The sequence below is a fragment of the Muntiacus reevesi genome, chromosome 11, assembly GCF_963930625.1.
Source record: "Muntiacus reevesi chromosome 11, mMunRee1.1, whole genome shotgun sequence".
Taxonomy (NCBI): Eukaryota; Metazoa; Chordata; class Mammalia; order Artiodactyla; family Cervidae; genus Muntiacus; species Muntiacus reevesi.
In genome coordinates, this window is record NC_089259.1 from 51,993,631 (window position 1) to 52,018,493 (window position 24,863).

Below are 24,863 nucleotides of genomic sequence, written 5' to 3' on the forward strand. Positions count from 1 at the left end.
GGGAATAAACGTTTCAGACTAATCCCGGACAGGCAGTGTTAGCATGAAAAACCAGTTGCGGGTTTTGAGACTTTCTTCGGAATCCATTGCAAGACAGGCTCTCCCCTTTTCTGTTCCCCCTCGAGGGGGCGACGGGGAGAGAAGCAGGGGGAGGGGAAGGGGAGCGGGAAGTGAGGTGGGAGGGCTATTGGTTTATCCTTTGTCTACTGGATTAACCCGATTATACACCAGGCCCCGGGACAAACCGCCACCCCCACCTCCGAGCGGCGTACGAGAGGGGCGGAATGCAGATTCGGGTTTCAAGTACCTTCTGCTCTGGCCGGGATTTGCTTTTGATGGTGTCAGTTGTAGCTTTTCGGTTTAATATTAGATGTTGTTCTAACAGAGGGAGTGAGTTACAGATGGAAGATTTCTGAAGATCTTTCTTACCGTTTTGTTTCACGCAATTGCTGATGGAAATGCTACAGTCTAGGCCTTTAAAAAATTTAGTTAACTCAGTCCTACTCACGTACACGATTACTAAGGGCCACATCACGGGCTTCTGAAATGGGAGGGGGCTCGCCGTTCCATTGCAGATTTCTTCCTCAACTGGAAGAATCATCTTTCATTTCCGACTCTCCTTGTCACGTAGAACATTCCCCAAGAAGATTCTATTGTCCATTTTGAAGGTGATCTATTTTCCCACTTACAAAAAGAAATGTAAAGATAGAAAATGCATACATATGCATTGCTCTAATTGCCGATCGTTTACGAAGAAACGTGCAGGGACGTGGGAGCACCAATGGGAAATTAACCCCCCCCACACACACATTCTTAATATTGGATTCTGAATGATTTACAGAATGGTCTTACTTTACAGGGAAGTACGGTCAGAACTCCCGAATAGCACCTGCGACCTCGCGGTCTTGGGGTTAGAGTTCTTGAAACTGCTAGGAAAACGTGGTGCTAGATTTCCCGGGTCTGGCTCCAGCCCACCTCGGTTCACAACCGCCCTGGCGCTCGCCGCCCTGTCCCGAGCCCTGGTCTGCGGACGTCCCGGGCGCGTTCCCTGCCACGCTGCCCTCTCCCCTGCCTTCTCCATGTTCCTCTAGGGCTCCTCGCCCGGGGTTTGGAACCAGAGGTGGCAGGGGAAGTGGCCTGCGTTATTTCCGGACGCTGGCCTCGCGTCCCCCACCCCCCACCCCTCGGGTTCGGGTGGACCGGGCTACGTCCGCCTGCTCCGCGGCGTCCCCGGGACGATGGGGCCGCCGCCAGCCCCGGCCTCTTCCCCGACGCCCGGGTCCTCAGGTCCTCCGAGCCTCCGGGCGGACGCAGGCGCCGCTGCGGCTCCCGGCCTGTCGGGCCACCAGGGGGCGCCCACTCGCCCGGCGCGGGGCTGGGGTTGCTTTCTTCCACGCGCTTCCACGAGGGCAGCCGGGGTTGCCTTCCAAAATGTACCTTGGTCCGGCCGGTTCACAAAGAATAAAAAGACGTTTTTCATGTAAGTGCAACAGCAGGTGCCTTTCCCTACCCTCTCCGCGGACACATTCCGTTTGAATGCGAATGAGGGGCCCAGGTGCTGAAGAACCTCAGCTTTTCCCGAGGCGGACGGAGTTGGCGGCCAAAGCCAGCGTGTGCAAGGCTGACGGGAGCTCGCCGCCTCAGTCTGGCCGACAAGTCTCGGGCCGAACAGGTGAAAGAAACCCGACGGCTGCTTTTTAGGGGACACTTGTGCTCAGGTTGTGTTTCCAGCACTGCAGGAGCTCTGCGAAAACACGCTGTTCGGGCTCAAAGCATAAAGTGGAATTTAAGTTAGACGCTTCTGACTGTTTAGAACGCTTTCTGTGTTTACAGAGTCAATAGGGAAGAATCTAGGAATTTATCTTTCATGAACTAGAAGGAATTCTGTGTAATCTAGCTCACCCAACATCCGGTTTGCAAGCTGGGAAAACATTTAACCTATACCTTAAGCTCAGTGTAAAAATGAGAATCTGTTGAGTTCTTTCTAATTTACTCTTTACTATTTTTTTATTATTATTCATTGTTGCTACTTTCCGCACGTGGTGTATAAAGCAATATCTTGTGCCTCCAAGATTACTTGTGATCCCGAAGAGGAATTATGTTTCTCTGTGTGTGCGCGCGCGTGCGTGTGCGTGCATGCACGCCTAGTGAAGTGTTTGGTGTAGCTATTATAATGTGTCCTAAAATTGATTTCATATTATGTGCCAAAATTATAACGGGTTAATTTGGGGAGATACTTTAGAGTTTTGAAAAAATATTCACAATGGAGTCCATTTTCAAATGTGTCGTGGAGAGTTGGAGAGAGGTAACCCTAATTTGGGAACAGGTGTTCCTGCTTGACTGATGTTGAAAAGTGCCCAATCCTTGGAAACACCTGCTACACCAACACTTACCTCCAAGTTCTCTGGAGGCACAAAAGTAACAGGTGCTCTTAATCGCAGTCATTGAACGGTGGGATCTTATTTCTGCCTTCTTTTAGTTTTCTGTATTCATTTCTTTGGCCTTACTTCCTTTTGTTAACTATCACTTGCTGACTCAATCCTTTCTGTAGGTCCAACTCTTTTTAACCCTATGGGCTGTAGCCTGACAGGCTCCTCTGTCCATGGGGTTCTCCAGACAAGAATACTGGAGTGAGTTGCCATTTTCTTCTCCAGGGGATCTTCCTGACACAGGGATCAAACCCATCTCCTGCATCTCCTGCATTGCAGGTGGATTCTTTGCCCCTGAGCCACCTGGAAAGCCCTTTATTAACTCCACTGCTGCTGAGTCACTTCAGTCGTGTCTGACTCTGTGCAGCCCCATAGACGGCAGCCCACCAGGCTCCTCTGTCCATGGGATTTTCCAGGCAAGAGTACTGGGGTGGGGTGCCATTGCCTTTTCCGTTATTAACTCTTAAGTACCTTCAATTTGTTTTTTCAAATGAGGCAGTAAATAAACAGGTGTGAATTTTGCCTCCCGCAGTCTTCCATAGACAGTGTAGACTCTTATTTACCAGTAGGTCTGTTGGACATGTTAAGTCAGATATTTTCAAGGTTGCACTTACTCATCTAAGCTTCTGATTTATATCATAGTAACAGGAGAATGTAGTTTTAAACAACTCTTAGTTCCAGTTTTTTTGTGAGATTGACTGAACCACTTGGCTTTAGTGGTTTAGATCCAGTTTTGATAACCAACCACATCTTGCAGTGATATGCTGTTTTTTGAGACAAGAACATTGATTGTTTTATTTATTTTTTAGTTTATAACATAGACTTACCTATGTATTCATATTTAAAGATGGCCCAGTATACACAACAGTGTATACTGCTTCCAAGAGTAAAAATTGAGTATTTCAATTGCCTTAATAAATTTATGCATGGACTCTTTTGGGAGGGACCTTCCTAAGTTAAAGGCTTTGCAATAATGACCTTTTGATTTGACAACCAGGACTGTAGTCATTTTACTTTTTGAATTGCTTTGAATCTCCAAATTCTGTATCTGTTACCTCTTGGAGAGAATTGGGAGTTGCTACAATAGAAATTCAAACTAGAACACTCAGTTCTTATCTACATCCCTAGGAAGACTGGGAAGAGCTTATCTCTGTATCTGACCTTCTTTGGTGATGTCCTTTTATCCTTAGCTAGACTGGGGGAAAGATCTAGAGTCATCCTTGGGTAAGAGAAGTGATGGGTTGATCTTGAACTGGAGGCTCTGGTTGGTCTGGTTTTTTTCAGAAATCTTATGGTCAACCTTGAATCTACTTGGTGATTTCTACAGGTTGATCAGTCTTCCTGATAGCTCTAGGAACTTTATTACTACGATTATGAAAAGTCAGTTATGGACTGAATTTCTGTAACTTGGCAAAATGTCTCTACTGGCCAACATGATTTTTCTCATTATATTACCATTATATTTATCCCTTGACCTTACAGTCAGGCTTCTTCTTTTGTAAGACTGATGTCTGGAGAGAAAGTCTAATTGGTGAGACCATTGTATTGTTGCTTTGCCTTTCCCCAGACAGTCCCATGTTTGTATGTTTTATTCTGTTTTTAACATTTGGTCCCTTTATTTTGGGGCTTCCCTGGTAGCTCAGTGGTAAAGAATCTGCCTGCAGTGCAGGAGCTGCAGGAGACACAGGTTCAATCCCTGGGTCTGGAAGTTCCCCTGGAGGAGGGCATGGCAACCCACTGGAGAATCCCCTGGAGAATCCCCATGGACAGAGGAGCATGGCGGGCTGCAGTCCATGGGGGTCACAAAGAGTTGGACACGACTGAAGTGACTTAGCACACACGCATGCCCTTTATTTTGGAATCTTTTTAACCCAGATGCTGAAGTAAAAACCACAAATTGAAATGAGTATTTGGATATTACTAAGATTTTAGCCTCTGAATAAATAGGAGTTTTGGGTTTTATACTTCCCATTATGTGAACCAGTGATCAAAAGGGCATTAGGAAGTTCAGCTTGTTCTCTAAGGAAGATGTCGAACACATTCTATGATAGTGCTTATAATTCAGATGCCGTAACATCTAGGCTGCCAGCCAGCCCTGAATTAATCTCAGTTAATAAGTCAGGTCTAAAAATGTTCAATTTGGTAAATGGAAGATGGGTGCTTCTTCCTGTCCTGGTCCTTTGGACAGGAAGTGTTATGAAGTTACAGTGAATTGTGAATCATTTGAGGATATTGTGGGGTTGTATAAAACAGTTTTTCTATACAAACTGTGTGTTGGGTGTGACTATTCAAAAGGCTAATCTGCCCCAAGGATCTGAGGGAGTATATATCGGGACTGCCTTGAACTTAGTGGGGCTGGAACTGAAAATAGATTCTTTGCCATCTTATTCTTTCAAAAAACCAAAAACACTCACTTTGAAATTCCTAATCGTTCACACTTAGTAAGTGCTTTCCAAGGAATGAATGAAATTAATGAATGTAATTAAGTAAAATTTTTATTAACCTTAATTTTCTTAAATACAGAGTTTTGAAATTTTTTTTAATGACTAAACTTGAGTCATTCTGTTAACCTAGAAATTACTATTGTGTTTTGTGTAATTATTAGCAAGTGACTGAAATAAGTCTGTTAAGGCCATGATTTTTAACCCCTGAAATAGTAAATATTATAAAGTTTAAAAATAAATTTTATGGAAATTTTATGTGCTTGAAAGAAAATCTGTAGGAAACATCTGTTCTCTAACTGTATAATAAAGAAATTAGCAAAAAGACTGATCATGGGGAAGCTAGAGTATACTAAAAGAAAACTCATGAGTTTTTTCCTTCAAAAATGCATTTGGCAAAAGTCTAAATATATTAATAATTAAAATTAAATAATCTGTAGCTTCAAATTATAGAAGTTAGCACTTTGCTAACTTTCAAGAATGCATTTTTAAAATAGCTTCCAGAAAGCCCCCAAATAGCGGACTATTTTTGCCTTTCAGGTTCTTTGTGAAAATTCTAGCCATTTGGGGCAAATTTCATCAGGATGCCTTGATGCTCCAACTTGGCTTTTCATTTTTCCTGGGATAAAGATCCAAGTCCTTAACCCAACTCCCTGGTCCTACAGTCTGTCCACTTTTCCTTCCCAACCTTTGTCACACCCACCGCACCCCCTGCTTTCTGCTGCTATGACTATTACTTTTGTATATGCAATTTCCCCTTTCACTTTCTGGCCTTTTGCTGTGTTAACTCCTACATATCTTTCAAATCTCTCTTGTCGTCTTAGAAAATCTTTTTTTCTGATCTTTTGACTCGGTCAGATCTCCCTTGTTCTTCTGACCATCTCTGCTGCAAACATTCATGTAACAATTGAGTGATCATATTTTAACTGTGTCCTTCGATATATTGTAAGCTCCATGAGGTCTGGAATCCAAGTGGGTGCTGCCTGCCATTTAATCCCCAGCACTGAAGGGCCTGGCACATATAAGTATCTCAAATGTTTTTAAATAAGATGAATGAATCAGTGAGTCAGGTAATTAACCTTAGTTCCCACCTATAAAAGACTTGCTGTTGGAATTGGATGATATAAAGTAGCTACAAAGGCTAGTATGTGAGAAATTCTCAATAAGTAGCAGTGATAATTTCAGCTCAATTGGGCTTGGTAGTTTATTTGGTAAAAATAATTGTTTTGCCTCCATATTTTCAAAAGTTTTAAAAATTACGTAAGTGCTCAGTTGCTCAGTTATGTCTGAGTCTTTGCCACCCCATGGACTGTAGCCTGCCAGGCTCCTCTGTCCATAGAATTTTCCAGGCAAGAATATTGGAGTTTGTTGCTATGCCCTTCTCCAGGGCATATTCCTGACCCAGGGATCAAACGTGTTTCTTGTGTCTTCCTGCATTGGCAGGTGGATTCTTTACAATATGCGCCTCCTGGGAAGCCCCCAGTTTGATTTATGCATTTTACTTGTTTGTGTTTATGTAGGAATAAATATAGAGATTTAAAGCATGTTTCAGTGACTGTTATTAGCTATACTCAGCTGTTGATGGTATTTCTACAGAAACGTTAACCTTATACTGATTTTTGTTTTCATGAGTTATGAGCGAAAGTTGCTCAGTCGTGTCCAACTCTTTGTGACTCCATGGACTATATAGTCCATGGAATTCTCTAGGCCAGAATCCTGGAGTGGGTAGCCTTTCCCTTCTCCAGAGGATCTTCCCAACCCAGGGATCGAACCCAGGTCTCCCACCTTGCAGGCAGATTCTTTACCAGCTGAGCCACAAGGGAAGCCCCTTCTCAAAAAACTAGAGCACTTTAGAGAAGGTGGGACCTATATAGTTGATGTGGTTGTTTCTGGCCGGAAGTTCTCTTGATTTAATTACTTATTCAGAAAATACAGATGCTTGAGAAATGTGAGTTCCTTCTTATTGGAGAGTGATGTTTAGGCTCTTACCAACAGTGAATTTTTGAGTGTGTATCTTGGAGGTGGAGCCTCGTGTCTGCAATGGTGTTGGAAGTTCCATCCTCTGTTAGGAAGAAGATGCACATTTTGTTACAGTAAATGATGTGTGACAGAGGTGTTTGTTGTACTTCTGAAGGCAGTGATGTTTCATGGTTTTCAATTCTTTGAGTCATGATGATCCTGTGAAGGTGAAAGTACAATAACTCAGAATAATATTCAGAGTCTTGAACTACATCACAAGTCCTGTTCTCTAGCATTTTGGGGAAACACTTGTCAACTACTCTTTCTTATTCGACATCAACATGGAGTGGCCTTTTGGGGGCAGGGTTCCTGTCTTCATGGCCTGGGAGTTGCTGGCTTGATCACTTTGCCCAGTGGGTTTGAGATGAGAACTTGCAAGTGTCTAGCTGCAAGGAACTGACAGTCTAAATGGGAGATGAGGCAAACAGCCATGAAAACACTGGAAGCCATTTAAGGGCATCTACTAAGTCACCTGGGCTTCCTAGGGGGCATTAGTGGTAGGGAACCTGTCTGCCAAAGCAGGAGACATAAGAGATGCATTCGGTCAGGGCGGATCCCCTGGAGGAGGGCGTGGCAATCCACTGAAGTATTCTTGCCTGGAGAATCTCCATGGACAGAGGAGCCTGGCAGGCTATAGTCCATAGCATTGTAAAGAGTCGGACACAATTGAAGCTACTTAGCACGCATGCACTAAGTCATTTTCAGCTGGGTACTGTTGATGCTTGAGGGTTTGTTGGTTCAGCAGGGCTAAGAAGCAGGTTTCCAAAGGAGACATCTCTGAGCAGGGCAGTGGCCCAGCTATTAGCTCTCTCTGAACCTCAGTGTACAGGTCTGCTATTCTCCCATTTTGGCAGTACCTGGCTCAGAGGATAAAGCGTCTGCCTGCAATGCAGGAGACCCGAGTTTGGTCCCTGGGTTGGGAAGATCCCCTGGAGAAGGAAATGGCAACCCACTCCGGTATTCTTGCCTGGAGAATCCCATGGACAGAGGAGCCTGCCAGGCTACAGTCCATGGGGTCGCAAAGAGTTGGACACGACTGAGCGACTTCACTATTGAGTGGTTTATTAAAAAGCTAAGACTCTGAATGTATGCCTAGGGTGTGCGTGAAAAAGACCCTTTATGTCTCCAGTGCTCTAACTTTAGAATGGAGTTCAGATAAGACAGTTTTAGACAGAAGCTGAAATATGTAAATTTCCCTAAAATATTCTGTTAATATATACAAGTCATCCTAGGAACATTTCAACCTCAGGCAGGGCCAGGGTTTGTGGGAACAGACAAATGATTATCTTCCTGTTATTTGTCACCCTTTTCTCATGAACTTTGTACAACTGTTAAAATAAGTTTCCTTTTTAAAAATTAATTTATTTTTTTACTGAAGGATAATTGCTTTACAGAATTTTGTTGTTTTCTGTCAAACCTCAACATGAATCAACCATAGGTATACATGTATCCCCTCCTGTTAGAACTTCCCTCCCATCTCCCTCCCCACTAGTTTGATACAGAGCCTCTGTTTGAGTCATATAGCAAATTCCTATCTATTTTACCTTTTTTTTCTTTTTTAAAAATACTTTTTAAAATTTTATATTTTGGCTGCACTGTGTGGCATGTGGGATTTTAGCTGTCCAATCAGGGATTGAATTTGGACTCTGCGTTGAAAGGCAAAGTCTTAGACACTGAACCATCACAGAAATCCAAAATAAGTTGCTTTTAAGACTTACCTTTTCTTAAAAAAAAAGATTATTTTTAATTGGCAGATGATTGCTTTACAATGCTGTGTTGGTTTCTGCCATACAACAACAGTGTGAATCAGCCATAAGAATATCCACCTATGTCTTCTTTTTTGTATTTTTGGACTACTTCTCAAGTTATTGGTGGATTGAAACTTCTGAAATCTAAAATAATACCCAATGTCCTAGGCCCCAGGTGCCTCAGAGGCAAAGGGCACCATCCATGTGGCAGTCATTAGCACTGTCGCTCAGCAGGTGTCATAAATCACATTATCAGGATTGGGAGGGGTTTAGCATGCTTGCATTAAGACAGCAGAGATTTTATCTTTTAATGATCCGTTTCCATCAATTTATATTGAATACATTGTGTTCCAGAATTATCCCAAGATAGCTGACCTTGCTCTGCTTTTTTCTGTATCACTGCCTCCCAAATGACAAATGGGTTAATTTTTTTTCTGAATTACATGTTCACCGTAAGAAGAAAATAAAACTCACTCAATTCAGAAAACTATGAAGAAGTAGAAGTCCCACTCACAGATAATATTTGATGAATATTTATTTTAAGATACTTTATTGCTAGTCATTCGATTTTCTCTTTTTGAGGGCTTGGAGTTCAGTTGTTTTGCTTGAATAAATAATGCTGTGGTAAGCAGTTTTGTTCCTATATATTCATGCATTTATCTTACCCTGCTAGGATACATTCAAAGAAGTAGAATTTTAATCAAATTTATGCATATTAAATTTTTTGATACTATTGCTAATAGCTCCCCCAAAGATTTCTCCAGTTTATATTTCTTTTTTTTTTTTAAGTTAATTATTTATTTATATATATTTAATGATTTTTGGCTGTGTGGGGTTTTCGTTGCTGCACACACAAGTTTTCTCTCATTGCAGAGAGAGGGGGTTTCTCTCTAGTTGAGATGCACTGGCTTCTCATTGCAGTGGTTTCTCTGGTTGCAGAGCACAGAGCTCTCAAGCGCATGGGTTTTTGTAGTTGCAGCTCAGTTGTTACGTGGCATGTGTGATCTTTCTGAACCAGGGATCAAACTAGTGTCCCCTACATTTCAAGGCAGATTCTTAACCACTGGGCCAAGTGGTAAGGGAAACCCCAGTTTAAATTTCTAATTCTAGTTAAGAGAGACTGTTTCTCCATAAGTCCTACCAATAGTAACTTTTGCCACAGTTTTTCACCTGTGCTTATTTAATAGGTAAGTCATGATATCTCAGTGTTTCATTTTGTATTTCTTTGTTTAGTTCTGAATTTAAACCTACATTTTAATTTTTCCTGGACAGTAGCATTTTTTCTCTGTGATTTCAATTTCACATCCTTTGTTCATGTTTTAATTGGAGTGTTGTTCATTTGTTTATTTTTGGTTACCTCATTTTAAAATGCAATTATTTCCCCCATTTTCCATTTGTCTTTCAAACTTTGGTATTTTTGTTGTTGTTCTGTTTTGTTTTTGCCATATACAGACATTTTCAATTTGTTCATGAGCTCATGCCTATTTTCATTTATGGTTTCTGGCTGTGTTGCTTAAGACAGCTTCTTGACTCTCATAGTAGTAAATTATAAATTAACATTAAAGATCAAAATCATTGGGGATAATGTGGTACAAATAGTTAAGCCATGTATCTTATTGGCATGCTCATTAGGCTAAATTTGAAGGAATAATAATAATAATATTGGGATAGTGAGAGGTAAGGATGGAAAATGGTTCTGTTTGATTCAAAGCATGAAGTTTCTGGCCTCTAATTAAGTTGGGGTTGCCAGATTAAGAATCCACCTGCCAATGCAAGACCCAAGAGATGTGGGTTCGATCCCTGGGTCAGGAAGATCCACTGGAGGAGGAAATGGCAACCTGCTCCAATATTCTTGCCTGGGAAGGCTCTGCCAGGCTCCTGTCCATAGGGTCAAAATGAGTAGGACATGACTAAGCACGCTAAGCAAGGCCAGATTAACAGATAAAAACACAGAACACTCAGTCATGTTTGCATTTCAGATAAACAACAAATAAATAGGTTTTTTTTTTTTTTTTATAAGTTTGTTCAATATTGTATTTTATCTGGTGACCCCAAATTAAGCAAAGTAAGTAAATAACAATATGATGGTATTCAAAGTAAAAGCTAGTCATCTCAAAATGTACTGCTACCATATGTATTGAAATAGTTAGGCTATCCAGAATATATTTTTTTGGAAAAACTCTATCACATCCTATAGATGATCCACATTCTAACAAAGGTTTTTTTTTTTTTTTTTCCTTTAATGTGTGTTGCATGTCTACACAGCCAAGTAGAAGTATGAATTGAATTTTATCTGAGACCTAACATACAGTTGGTAGTGGTTTAGTTGCTAAGTCATGTCCGATTCTTGCCACCCCATGGACTATAGCCTGCCAGGCTCCTCTGTCCATGGGATTCTCCAGGCAAGAATACTTGAGTGGGCTGCCATTTCCTTCTCCAGGGGATCTTCCCGACCCAGGGGTCAAACCCAGGTCCCCTGCACTGTAGGCAAATTCTTTACCAACTAAGCTACAAGGGAAGCCAGTTAGCCACATTCAGTTGGAAAATTGTACTTTTTTCCAATAGCAAGAATTCTTGTTTTATTTTCTAGGTCAGTGATTTTTGGCCCTGACTACATATTAGCATTACTTGTGGAGATTTACAAAGGTTATATGACAAGATCCTTCATGTAGAGTCCCTTTTAGGTTGGTCTGAGAGGGGCCTTATTGCTTAGTTGCCCACTGCCTGTTTCCTCACCCATAAAGTGGGGGTAAAATTATTTCCTATGTCCAAGCTTCATCATGAGAGTTAAATATGTAATGCAGGTGGAGTTTTAGAAGAAGTCTGACTCGTAATCACTCTTAAATAAATGAAAGTCTTGTATTGTAATGAAACCATAATAGAGTTTCCTAGCTCATTGAGAACTAGGAAATGCAGTAGATACCAAGCAAAGCATGGGTAGATGAAAATGCTAGAAAGGCTCACATCTGCATACAATAGCTGATTATGGATATCTCTGCTCATCCCTACATTTAGTGACATTAGGTCTGAAAATCAGCCATGGTGAATTTATTTACAGCACAGAAATCATCAAAGACTGAAATCAAGGATTTTTAGTTTTTCACTTTTGTATTTTTGTACCCCAGAGATCCAGTTATTGACAATATCACCATGTGAGAGGATGAAGGCAAGTGACAGAGAGGTCTGGGGTGAAAAACATTATACATTTGCCTTGTAGTTTGGCCTGAATTTGGACCTAGCCAGTTATGACATATGAGAGTTGGACCATAAAGAAGGCTGAGCGCCGAAGAATTCATGCTTTCCAATTGTGATGCTGCAGAAGACTCTTGAGAGTGCACGGAGATCAAGCCCTGCAATTCCAAAGGAATTCTGAGTCAATTCTGAAGGAAATCATCCCTGAATATTCATTGGAAGGGCTGATGCCAAGGCTCCAATCCTTTGGCCATGTGATGTGAAGAGCTGCTTCTAAGTCGCTTCAGTCGTGTCTGACTCTGTGGGACCCCATAGATGGCAGCCCACCAGGCTCTGCCATCCCTGGGATTCTCCAGGCAAGAACACTGGAGTGGGTTGCCATTTCCTTCTCCAGATGTGAAGAGTTATCTCATTGGAAAATACCCTGATACTGGGAAAGATTGAAGGCAAAAGGAGAAAAGGGTGGCAGAGGATGAGATGGTTAGATAGTATCACTGATTCAATGGACATAAATTTGAGCAAACTCCGGGAGATAGTGAAAGACAGGGAAGCCTGGTATGATACAGTCCGTAGGGTTGCAAAGATTTGGACACACTTAGCGACTGAACAACAGTCATGGCATCTGTCATTCATGGACCCAGGCCTTAAGTGTTGAGTCCCTGGAGGTAGTAGATTTATGAGTATCATGGTCCTCTCCTGGTTTTGAATCTAGAATCACCAGAGTATGATTGAGCTATCAACTCAAACATTTGTTCCAAGTCTAGGGGCAAATTATTTAATCCTGCCCTCAAAAACTTAAGGATTTGGATAGAAACAAAGAGTAGAATGGTGGTTGTCAGAGGCTGGTGGAAATGGGGAGAGGATGGTCAAAGGGTACCCACCTTCAGTTATAGTGTGAATACAGATTCTGAGGATTTAATGTCTAGCATGGTGGCTAAAGTTAATAATACTTCATTGTGTACTTGAAATTTGCTAAGTGAGTAGATATAGAGCATTCTCACATGCACAAATACTAAGTAACTATATGAGGTGATAGATGTGTCAATTAACTTGGTATTAGAATCATTTCATGATAAATGCATGCATGCTAAGTTGCTTCAGTTGTTCCTGACTCTGTGATTTCATGGACTGTAGCCCGTCAGGGTCCTCTGTCCATGGGATTCTCCAGATAAGAATACTGGAGTGGGTTGCCATTTCCTCCTGTAGGAGATCTTTTGGACCCGGGGATTGAACCCACCTTTCCTGTGGCTCCTGCATTGCAGGCAGATTCTTTACTACTGAGTCACCAGGGAAGCCCTTCATGATATATATGTGTATCAAATTATTGTGTTGTGTGCTTTAAAGATATAAAATTTTAATTGTCATTTATACCTCAATAAAGCTGGGAAAAAAGCAAGGATTTGTGGGGGATATAGCAGGGGGCATAAGAAGCCACAAGATGAACATGGTCCATCTAACTTATATTTAGATGGATGCACATTCTCAAAACCCAAGCCCAAAATGATGATGGTGATGATGATGATGAAATTCCCTTGAGGTCTACTTTAGAATAGTTTTGGAATGCTCTGAGATGCTCTATTCATTGTCCTTTGCCTTTGTTGGGTACTCAGGTAGAAACAGATGGAAAGTATTAGAGGGTCTTCATGCCTCAGTTTCCTCATTAATCAGAACAGAATGGTTGTCAGAGTGATATGGGTAATGGATTTTAACTGCATAGTGATTGCAGTTAGTTCCTCAATTTTCAAGAACGTTTGTTGGGTTAGGTTATAACTTAGGAACTTAGAAGGATGTCCCTGGTGGCTCAGATGGTAAAGAATCTGCCTATAATGCAGGAGATCTGGCTTCAATCCTGGGTCAGGATGTTCCCCCTGGAGAAGGAAAATGGGTACTCACTTCAGTGTTCTTCCCTGGAGAATTCCATGGACAGAGGAGCCTTGAGAACTACAGTCCCTGAGTCGGACTTGTGGGCGACTAACACTTTGATTACTTAGAGCTAAGTAAGCACCCTGCCCAGATTCTGCACTTTGACCTTGGACCTCAGTAGCCCCAAGAGCTCTCTAGGACCACTAATCCTAATAGACTCAGTGGCGGTAGAGCTAGAGTCCTACTGCCTGACAGTTTGTTTTTGTTGCTCTCTAAGTAAATCAACATTTGTTATTGTTCATTTTAACCTTTATTTGACTTGCTTTAACAAAAGAGACATAGTAAATCTTTTCTCATAATGATTGAAACTTTCTTCACTTAGGTAATTATATTGTTTTGGAAAAAAGCAGCCTGTATCATTCTGCATTAAAATGTGCAACATTGTTATTTTGGATTATTTGCTATAATCCTAAGTATAAAATCATGCATTAAAAAGCCAATATGAGACTTTAAATTTCTTAACTTAAAAAACCCAACTATAACTGTATTAGGAAGAAAAAGAAAACTTACAATACTCAGGTATACAGTTCAACTAAATCAGAATTTGATATTTGTACAATCTCTCCTCCTTGGAAGCTGCAGGTAGACAAAATTTTTATATATATTGTATGTATGCTGCACGTACATAAAATTGATGAGAGACCCTGAAAATAAGCAAGCTCTTTGGAACCCAGACTGGATTGCCAAGCCGAGTACCCCTGCAAACAAATTCTCTTTGTCTGAACATATGAAACGTACCAAAAGAGAGTGAAAACCAGTTTTTGGTTTTTTTTTTTTCTTTTTTAACTTTTTTTTTTGTTTTTGTAGGAGAACCACCAGTGGAAGAAAAGATCACTTCCTCTTAGACACTTTATGGGTTTCGGATTCCATAAACTCTGCCATGTAACTTGACCCCAAAGCTAATGAAATCCTGTTAGACTTTCCCTGCCCTCCTTCCTGCTTCCATCTTTCTGACTGTCTCACCTTTGAAAAACCTAGATTTGTATTTGTATACATGTGTGATCCCTCCTCCCATTGTCTGATTTTTTACCCAGGCACTTTTCACCTACATCCTCTCTCTCCCTCATTTGGCAGTCGGTTGGGCTTCTTCCTGCCTTGAATACCACATTCCCAAGTTATTCAAGCTCAGTCATTAGCACCCTGTCCCCCTACTAAAATTATGAATGAAAAGCCTTGTTGTTCTTTACAAATAACTCAGGCTTCCTCAGTCAGTCAAATTCAAATGGAAGTGACTGCCGGACAAAGGGGCGGGATGATGGACAGTCCTCACAGCGAGTCATCAATGCCCACAGGAAGTTTGTAAAGCCACAATCTAGGTGGAGAGGATTGGGTGTTCCCAGAGGATGAGGGTTGGGGGGAGCTGGGAGGGGAGGGGTGCTCTTTGAGTCCTTTTGGATCTTAGAGGAAAAAAAAGAAAGTGCAGGAGGACCAGGGAAAGCAATGTACAGAGTCAATTTTGCCCTAGCAAAAACTGAAAAATCCTTCCCTGGAGACATCTCTACCTTGCAGTAATGCTGGTTGAAAATGAGCCACAACAGACAAAACTGAAGGCCCTGACCGTTTAGTGGGTTTTGAATGTTGAGCGGGGCAGTAGTGGGTTACAGACTGGGAGCTGCGATACTCCCCGCTGAGAAGTTGCATTGTCCAGGGGCCCCCTTTTTCACAACAGGGGAAAAGGTAATTGACAGCCTGATTGTTTGGCCAGGCCCCCTGCTGTTTTAAAATCCTGGAAGGCCCCAGTCACACGTTGTCAATAACAGCGGCGGAGGTGCGGAGTGAAGGGCTGTCCAGGAAGCAGTGTGAGCCCTTCAAGTGGACAGGCCTCAGTGACTTCTCTTGCACTCTGCTGCCACAAGCGACTCATTCAAAAATAACCTTCAAGTAATAAATCAAACTTGTTTCCTGAACTATACAAGGAACAGCTGGTTATTTTTCCTCACTTTTTTTTTTTCAAAGACTGAAAAAAAAAAGAGATTTTTTACTACAGGAAATCAAGCATGTCAAAATTTGGCAAAGCAATTTGGATGATTTAACAGCTAAATACTTCTCTTTTTAATGTTATGCTTTCATCGGCCTTTTTTTATTTCGGCTTTTCCTTTCTGCATTCTGTGTGCTGTCGTGGGTCCCTTATCTCTGCTTTCCTCCTTCGTGACAGGAAAACCAGTTTAGTATTTTGTCCTTAGAAGATCTTTGGTGTAATTTCTGACATGGTGGTCAAGATGCTCCACTTATACAGCTAAAATTTGTTTTGTTCTGTAGGAGAAGTTTGGCTTTAGACCTAGGGCTCCACGTCTCTTTTTCTCCAGAGATCCATTTATTTTGGAGTTCTGATGACAAGGCAGTTTTTCTCCAGTCTGCTGATTTAGGAACCCTGAGCTAGTACATATGTCACAACTGAAGTAGTCTGGTGTTTTAAGAAAGTACATTTTGAGCTCTTTGGTCTTTTTGCATCTCTCTTTGTGCCTATTTTTGTGTTTCCTTTGTGTGTGTGTTTCTCTCCTTGACTATGTCTGCCCTTCAGATTCTAGAAAAATCTGCTAACCTCTGATTGACCTTAGCAGTAATTAAAAATATAAGTAACATGAAGCAATGCCCTTCTATGACGATTACTATTTACCTTTCTTTTACAGATTCTTGATATTTCCAATAGAAATCCATTTTAAGTGAAAATATTTTAATGATCTATCATGTGTACCTTAGAGGTCAGCTTTTCACAACTTGTGGACTTTGAGAATTAGAAAAAGAAGTGTATTTGAGAATCTGTCAGATTTTAGTACACTAGGTCTATTTCAATCTGTTTAAATATAGCTAAAAATCAGGATTAGATATTAAGATTATGTAAAACATCTCTTTTACAGGGTATTTTGACCACTCTACAGTAAATGAAAAAACATTGATTATAATGTAGCATTAAGTGAGAAATTATAAATTATACTTAGGGATTTTGACCTTTATGTATAATTATATTTCTTAATTTTGTTGAAGAGATTATTCATTTTTAATAAAACACTTGTAATGAAAGTTATGTTTACAGGAAGATAATAATGAAATTCAATTTGCAGTAGAATTAGGTCATGGTAGGCTTCTTTTGTATTTCTAGTCATTTCTTTTCAAATATCTTTTCCTTTGTATTTCCTTTATTAATGACAATGCTGTAATAGCACAAATAAACCCATCTTTGTGCTGTTTAAGTAAACTTATACACTTTGTAAATATACAGATATCTTGGCTGATACAAGTGTGAGTTTAGCAGTGGGTGTGGTTTCCATCTAAACGATTCTTCCATATACGGCTGATATTCATACTGAACCTGTTTTGATGTAATATTTCTTTACTTTCAGCGTTTAAGCTTTGAGCATGTGATACGTGACTGGATGGAATTCCTGGAGAACTGTATTAACATGTTCCAAAAAGCTGAATCCTGAGGTTAGTACCATGTCAGAAAGTTTGAGACTTTGTGCAGTGGTTATAGTATAGTTCATAAATGGTCGTATAATTTGCAAGTGAATTACATCATAAATATTATATTTAAAATAACATAAAGCACTCAGTTCTGTAGATGAATCATTTCTTACGAAGTCACAGCCTTTTGTTTCGCTCAGAGATGCTCAGGGATTGCTGAGTTAAGCGGCCTTTGAACCTCCTGGTGTCCTCCCCGGCCTCACAGCTCCTCCCCTTGGCCCCGCGGACTCTGGCCACAGTGGGGGCGGGCGAGGTAGCGAGTGTAGACCGAAAGTGCTCTGTGCAGACGTGCCTTCTGGCCTCCTGTTCAGCTGCCAGCCTCACAGAATGGACTTCCTGTGCTGTCCTTTACACCCACTGTCACACTCAGCGCTCTTTGTCACTCAGTCTTTGAGACAGAAGGGGGCGAGATAACACATCTAGACTTCTCCTGTTGACTTTGTAGATAAAGTCAAGGGCTGGAGTCAAGAACCCAGGGTCTTATCCTCCTTACTTTGCAACTGCCTTGCTTTGTGACATTGAGCCAGACTTTGGACCTCCCCATTCCTCGCTTTTCCTCTTCTATCCAGTGAGAATTAGTGATGTTCCCTTATTTATCAGGAAGGTGTGGTTGTTGAAGGAATTTCTAAATGCTTGAAGCCCCTAGCAAAAGGAAAATGAAATCAGATAAAATGACCTTTTCTTCTGCTTTTTGGGGGGGAGATGGAAAGGAAGCTGCGACTGGTTGTAATTCATTCTATAGTCTTGTAGATAGGGAATTTTCCTCCCATCCTTGTCAGTTTTTGCCTCATCCTTATCTTTGGCTCTTTGCATCTTTCTCTCTCTCTCTTCCTGCCTGTTTCTCCCTTTTCCTCTACCCCTGCAATGTTTCTTTCATGGCAGTGTGCTGTGAGATCAAGGTGTGTAGAAATCAGCAAAGGTGAAGAACATCTCTAAAAGCCTCTGTTCAATGTGGGTGAGCGGAGACACCAAGAAAATAGGAGGGCATCCTGAGTTGACTGGATGGGGAGGGACAGTAAGGGGAAGCTTTTGCAAATATGTTAGACTTAGACAGATAAACCTTTAGAAACAGTCACCAGCTGGCAAGATGGGTCTCTGGGGCCTGGGACCACTTATTTAGAGGTTTTCCCAAAGAGATGGGATTGGAAAGGGTTGGAACCTGTAGTGAAATTCAAGGATTCTGTCAATGGGATAGGGTGGAGGGCCTGTTCTGACCACAGCCCTGGCTTCCCTTTTCAGTAAATTGTACAACTGCACAGAGTGTAGCTTTGAATCGAAAGGGATTTCAAAACTCCTACTTCAAGGAGAGTGTGTGAAGTATCATGAATTTTAAAGCATGCATTTTAATACATTTTACTTGGTTCAGTGGGTAAAGAATTTGCCTGCAGTGTAAGAGACACAGGGAACATGGGTTTGATCCCTGGGCCAGCAAGATTTCCTGGAGAAGGAAATGGAAACTCACTTCAGATTTCTTGCCTGGGAAATTCCATGGACAGACGAGCCTAGAGGGCTATGGGTCCAGTCCAGTGGGTCGCAAAGAGTTGGGTACGATAGAGTGACTAAGCACACACTTTTAAAAAATCTTTAGTGGTTGAATTTTATTGCTATTGTTTTCATTTTATTCTGTGAAGAGCTTGGTAATATAAATTACAAGCCAGACATTAATTCACTTAGCATTCCTCATGGCCTTTTAAGATGGGTGCTGTATATTCTGGCTTGCTTATTGGATTTTCCACATCTACACATTGATTCATATGTGTTTGGAGTTTTTTCATTCAAAAGGCAGCAATATCATTTTGGTCGTGTATGCTTTTGATCTTATGTACATACATGGTTTTTATATGGCCTGACGTTGTGTTTGTTACTTCTTATTGCATCCATTGTATATTCTAAAATGTATTATTCTATTTTACTACCTATAGATAGGCTTTTTTAGGGTGATTCCCCTCATTAAGAAAAACAAAAAGACTACTACGTGGGGGACATAAATAATATATAATGTAGTATATGTACATAAATATATATTTAAAATATAATATACAAATATATATATTTTACTTGTTTTAATAAGAAGGATATGAAAAAATTCATATCAGTCTGTCTATAACTCACAGGATCTGAAGGGGAGGCAGGAGCTTATTAACTTAAAAAAAATTTATTTATTTCTAATTGGAGGATAATTGCTTTACAATATTGTGTTGGTTTCTGTCATACATCAACATGAATCAGCCATGGGTATACATATGTCCCCTCCCCCTTGAACCTCTCTCTCACCTCCCACCCCATTTCAGCTCTCTATGTTGTCACAGAGCACCAGATTTGAGCTCCCTGCATCATATAGCAAAACCCTACTGGTTATCTGTTTTACACAGGGTAATGATTATGTTTCAATAAGGAACTTATTAGCTTTCTAAACTTTTTTCTGCTCTGTTTCACTTTGTACAACAAATATGTGTTACTTTATTGTTATTATTATTTTATTGTATTACTTTCTTGAAACATTAATGAAAAAAGTTTCAATACTGATTTAATATAAACACTTAAAGACAAAATTTAGTAGTCATTGATAATATTTGTGCTTTACAAGGTTTTTGCCAATCTTGTTAAAATGTCTAAAAATCCGCAAGGGAAAGAGTCCCTTTTGTTTTTAGAGCACACACATACACAAGGCAATGGTTGGTGCTCCCTCTGCTGGTTTCCCTGTAAGAATTAGGCAGCCAACTTGGGAGAGTAAAAAGATAACAATGAAAATTACGTTGATTCTTTGTCTTTAAACACCCTTTCTACATATGAGCTTTATCCTAGATTGGCAGCAAGTGTTAAAGCAGTTTGTGAAAATGGGTTCTTTCCTGATATTTAACAGTGATACTGAAGTTGGGCTAGATAATTAAAAATCTCCTTTTTTGTATCATATAGTAAGATATAAAAGACAATTATTCCTAATTTATTGGGACTTTTTGAGTGGGGATTAATTTTATACAACTAACTCTAGGAGTTAGTTGACGAAACACCTTTACATTAGTAAGCAAAAGTGATGGGAGCAGGGACATTATCACAGGCCATTTTTATTCTGAGCTTCCTTGGTGGCTCGGATGTAAACATTTTAAATTTTATTTATTTGTTTATTAATTTTTGGCTGCGCTGGGTCTTCCTTGCTGTGCGCAGGCTTACTCTATTTGCGGCGAGGGGGGTCTACTCTCTAGCTATGGTGCGTAGGCCTTTCACTGTGCTGGTTTCTCTTGTTGTGGAGCACAGGCTCTACCTAGATGCATGGGCTTCATAGTTGCAGCTCACTGGCTCTAGAGAGTGGGCTCAGTAGCTGTGGCACACCAGCTTACCCGTGGCATGTGAAATCTTCCTGGACCCGGGATCGAACCCGGCTCTCCTGCATTAGCCGGTGGATTCTTATCCACTGTACCTCCAGCGAAGGAAGTCCATGAGCCATTTTAAAAATGAAATACCTTGTTATATCATTACTGCAATTATAAATTCTTATATAAAAGATAGTTGAAATTTTCTTGGTTTAGTTAATATCAATATCTAAACTATAAGATTCTTAGAATTCATTGAATTCACCAGTTTTTTTGGGGGGGGGAAATCCTGACTTTCATGGATCAGAATATATTGAATTATATATACTATTCATTTATCAAATATTAGTATTAAATCATTCCTAAATCTTTTATTGTATTCTGTATTATATGTATAATATGGTATTCTGTGTCTTAAAGCGGTTTAATGTGAAGATTCTGTCTGTACATATTCAACTCTTTTTACTAGCTTTTGCCTTTAGGTAGATGTCGGCTATAGAATTAACTGATAGAATATATGAAACTATTTCCCTTAGGGATATAGTCCTTTAATAGGGAGCTCTGGTGAATCTATGAACTTTCAAAGGAAACATTTTTAATGGAAGGTTTCAGGGAGGGCTTTTGTAGGAGGATAAAGTAGTCTAGAGAAGGGTCACCTCTGGACAGGCCCATGGGAAAGAAATGGAGAATTTAGAGAAGTCCAAGCAATAGGCAAAAGAACCTGGCAGTCTGTAGTTCATGGGATCCCAAAGATTCGGACACCACTGAGCGACTTTCACTTTTTCAAGCAACAGGCAATAAAGAATGTGGGAGGTGCTATTTAGTGGGGAAGAGCAGGAGTTGCATTTCCTTATAAGAGAACTGCTTTCCTTTTTCAAAAAAATTTTTTTATATTATATTGGAGTGTAGCCATTTAACAATGCTCTGATAATTTCAGGTGGACAGCCAAGGGACCCAGCCGTACGTACACATGTATCCGTTCTCCTCCAAACTCCCCTCCCATCCGTGCTGCCCCATAGCTTTGAAGAGAGTTCCCTGTGCTATACAGTAGGACTTGGTTGGTTATCCATTTTAAATGTAGCAGTGTGTATTGCTCTCCTTTAGAAAAAGTCATTCCCTTTGTGAGGGGTGCTCAGGGAATGGGGAAGGAGAAAGGAAATAAAAGGGTAGAAAGCCAGATCTCATAAATCAACTTTGCCCATCACTGGATGGGCCATAAACCATACTCAGATCATCCCTACAGCATGGAGAATGCAAGGCAGAGACTTAGGCAAGTGACAGTGTTGGGGACAGGCAGTTTCATGTAGCTGAGATCAGCCGCAGCTACTGGAGTTTAGGCATGGGAATTCTGGGCTCTGGAAAGAGTGGGGAGGGTGATGAGTGTTGGGGGTCTGGGCATACTGAGGGCATCTGCATACATACCGTAGGACTCCAGTGCTGGAGAACCTGGAGTACCAGGCAGTGCATCATAGCAAAGACAAGACTCAGTTCCTGCTGCTGGCCTCTGAGTTCAGGAGGATTCCTGGCAGGATCTCTGTTCTGGATCATGGGCTATGAGCAGTTAGAGTCAAGGCTGATTTGATACTGACCCCAATGTTCTAGCAAATTCCTTCATCCTGAGTCTGGAGAGGGTTTGTATATGAGTGCATGTTCAGTTAAGACCTACAAGCCACACAGATGATGGCCCAAATCGGAATTTTAGGAGATGTTATTGGATGGGAGGTTATGTCCCTTGCATCTCAAACCGTGATATATGGGCTAATGCACACTTAGCCTACTTAAAAAGTCACTGTGCATTAGAGGTTAGAGATTAAAGAAGGAAAAACCCCTGCTTCGAATTTTTTAAGTAGCTTTATTGAGGTATAAGGGGCTTCCAGTGGCTCAGTGGGAAAGAATTCACCTGCAATGCAGGAAACATAGGAGACTTGGGTTTTATCCAGACCTGGGTTTGATCCCTGGGTAGGGAAGATCCCCTGGAAGAGAGCATGGCAATCCACCGCAGTGTTCTAGCCTGGAGAACTCCATGAACAGAGAAGCTTGGCTGGCTATAGTCCATGGGGTCACAAAAAGTCAGACGCAACTGAAGTGACTTAACATGCATGTTTGTATTGAGGTAGAAATTCAGATACTATACAATCCACCCTTTTAAAGTGTACAGTTAAATGAGTTTGAGTATATTACATAACTTCTTTGAATTGTGGAATAATACATACAATATAAAATTTGTGATTTTCACCATTTCTTTTTTATCACAGTAGTAAAAGAATGTTTATCAGTTTTCACAATAAATAGCCAGACAAAAAATAAAAGATAATTACAGTTGCAAGCTATAATGGAAACATGATTAACCTAACAATATAAAATAATTACACACAATTTGGGGGATTAAGTAGAGTGATGTGGTAAGTGGAAGTGCATACATGCATATGTTTTCATCCACTCAGCCAGTCTATGTCTTATGGTTGATGCATTTAATCTATTTACATTAAAGATAATTATCCATATGTATGATCCTGCTGTGGAGAAGGGAATGTCAACACATTCCAGTATTCTTGCCTAGAGAATTCCATGGACAGAGGAGCCTGGCTGGTTACAGTCCATGGGGTCACAAAGAGTCGGACACCACTGAATAACTAACACACTCTCTTTCTCTCTGTCTCTCTCTCTCCCTCTCTCTCTCTCCCCCCGCCCATTGGGACTTCCTAGGAGGCACTAGTGGTAAAGAGCCTGGTTGCCAATGCAGGAGACTTAAGAGATGCAGCTTCAATCCCTGGGTGGTGCAGATCCCCTGGAGGAGGGCATGGCAACCCACTCCAGTATTCTTGCCAGGAGAATCCCATGGACAGAGGAGTCTGGTGGACTACAGTCTATAAGGTCGCACAGGGTTAGACATGACTGAAGTGAGTTAGCAAGTATGCAGGCATGATCCTATTGCCAGTTTCTAATTGTTTTGACTTTATTTTATGTAGGTCTTTTCCTCCTCTTGTGTTTCCTGCCTAGAGAAGTTCCTTTAGCATTTGTTGTAAAGCTGTTTTGGTGGTTTTGAATTCTTTTTACTTTTGCTTGTCTGAAAAGCTTTTGATTTCTCCATCAAATTTGAATGAACATTTATATTTACCATTAGTCCCACATAATTGTTCTCTAATTTTTTTAAAATTTATTTTTAGTTCTGTCTCTTCAGGTGATATATTTTAAATTTCTTAAATGCAGGACTGTTTTTTCAGATCTTTTGCATTACCCTAAGAACTTTAACTTGATTTTACCCAGATTACTCTAAATGACAGAGATCGTAGGGCTTTGTTTGTTTGTTTGTTTTTTCCAATATGCTCTATCGAGCAAATCCCCTGAGTTTCTACATGAGGATGTGAGAGGGAAAGGAGCTTTGATTTTATGTATTTGGGTTTTGTATGGTATTTCCCTTGAAGAATGAATTGCCCTGAAAAATTTCAAAGACTATGAGTGTATTTTGCTAATGATAATCAACTCAATATTTAGAAGCAACTGAATGTAGAAAACTTTTCATTGAAAGTCTAAATTAGATTATTTATGAATTGATTTCTTTATGAATATATACTCTATGTATTACTAGTCCTATATGAATCAACTTAAAATTATATATGTTTCTTTTTCTTGTTTTGTTCATGATAGTGGTTTTAAAAGCCATGCTTTTTACTGTTAGAAGAACTTTTAGTCCAAGAGTGCTCATGTGTTCATAAACCTTATAGTCCAGGAGAAGCAGTCTGGAAAGAGAAAACTCTCTTTATACCCCAGAAGTTCCCCAGCAAATAGATATGTACTTAAATGGATGTGCATTTTTTCCACCCTTGGACTGACCACATAAAATTTGACACAGCCAAGGCAGTGATCTAAACGAAACTAGGATGCATATAAGAGCTCATGGATTTATTTCAGGTCCTTTTTAACCAAAGCTACTTTTTTGCTTTATTTATATTATCCGAATCTTCTTTGCCTTTCATTGTCTTCTGATCAGAGAGGTAGACTCCTTTAGACCTACCTTCTCTGTCAACAGTAGCCATTAGTCACATGTGGCTGAAATGTCTTGAGTACATGCTAGATTTCAATGACCTAGTATGGAAAAAAAAACTGGTGAACTAGCTCATTTGCATATTTTTGTATTATACATTGAAATGACAATAGTTGGTTAAATAAACATTATTGAAATTAATTTCTTTTCATTAATTTCTGTTTCTTTTTACTTTTTACCACTGAAAAATGTTAATTTACATATATGGCTCACGTTTCTGTTGAAGGAAACTCCTGTAGACCAATAGTTCTTAAACTCTTTTGAATAATGATGCATTTCTTTGACACTCTGAT

General features: G+C 40.4%; 1 long non-coding RNA gene across 1 annotated transcript; it reads left to right on the top strand.

Annotated features, from left to right (window-relative positions):
• Positions 1–1,401: 1,401 nt before the first annotated feature.
• LOC136144385 (uncharacterized) lies at positions 1,402–24,863 on the top strand. Its single transcript, XR_010658534.1, has 3 exons — positions 1,402–1,480; positions 17,094–17,178; positions 23,232–24,863. It is a non-coding gene; the product is annotated as an uncharacterized lncRNA (long non-coding RNA).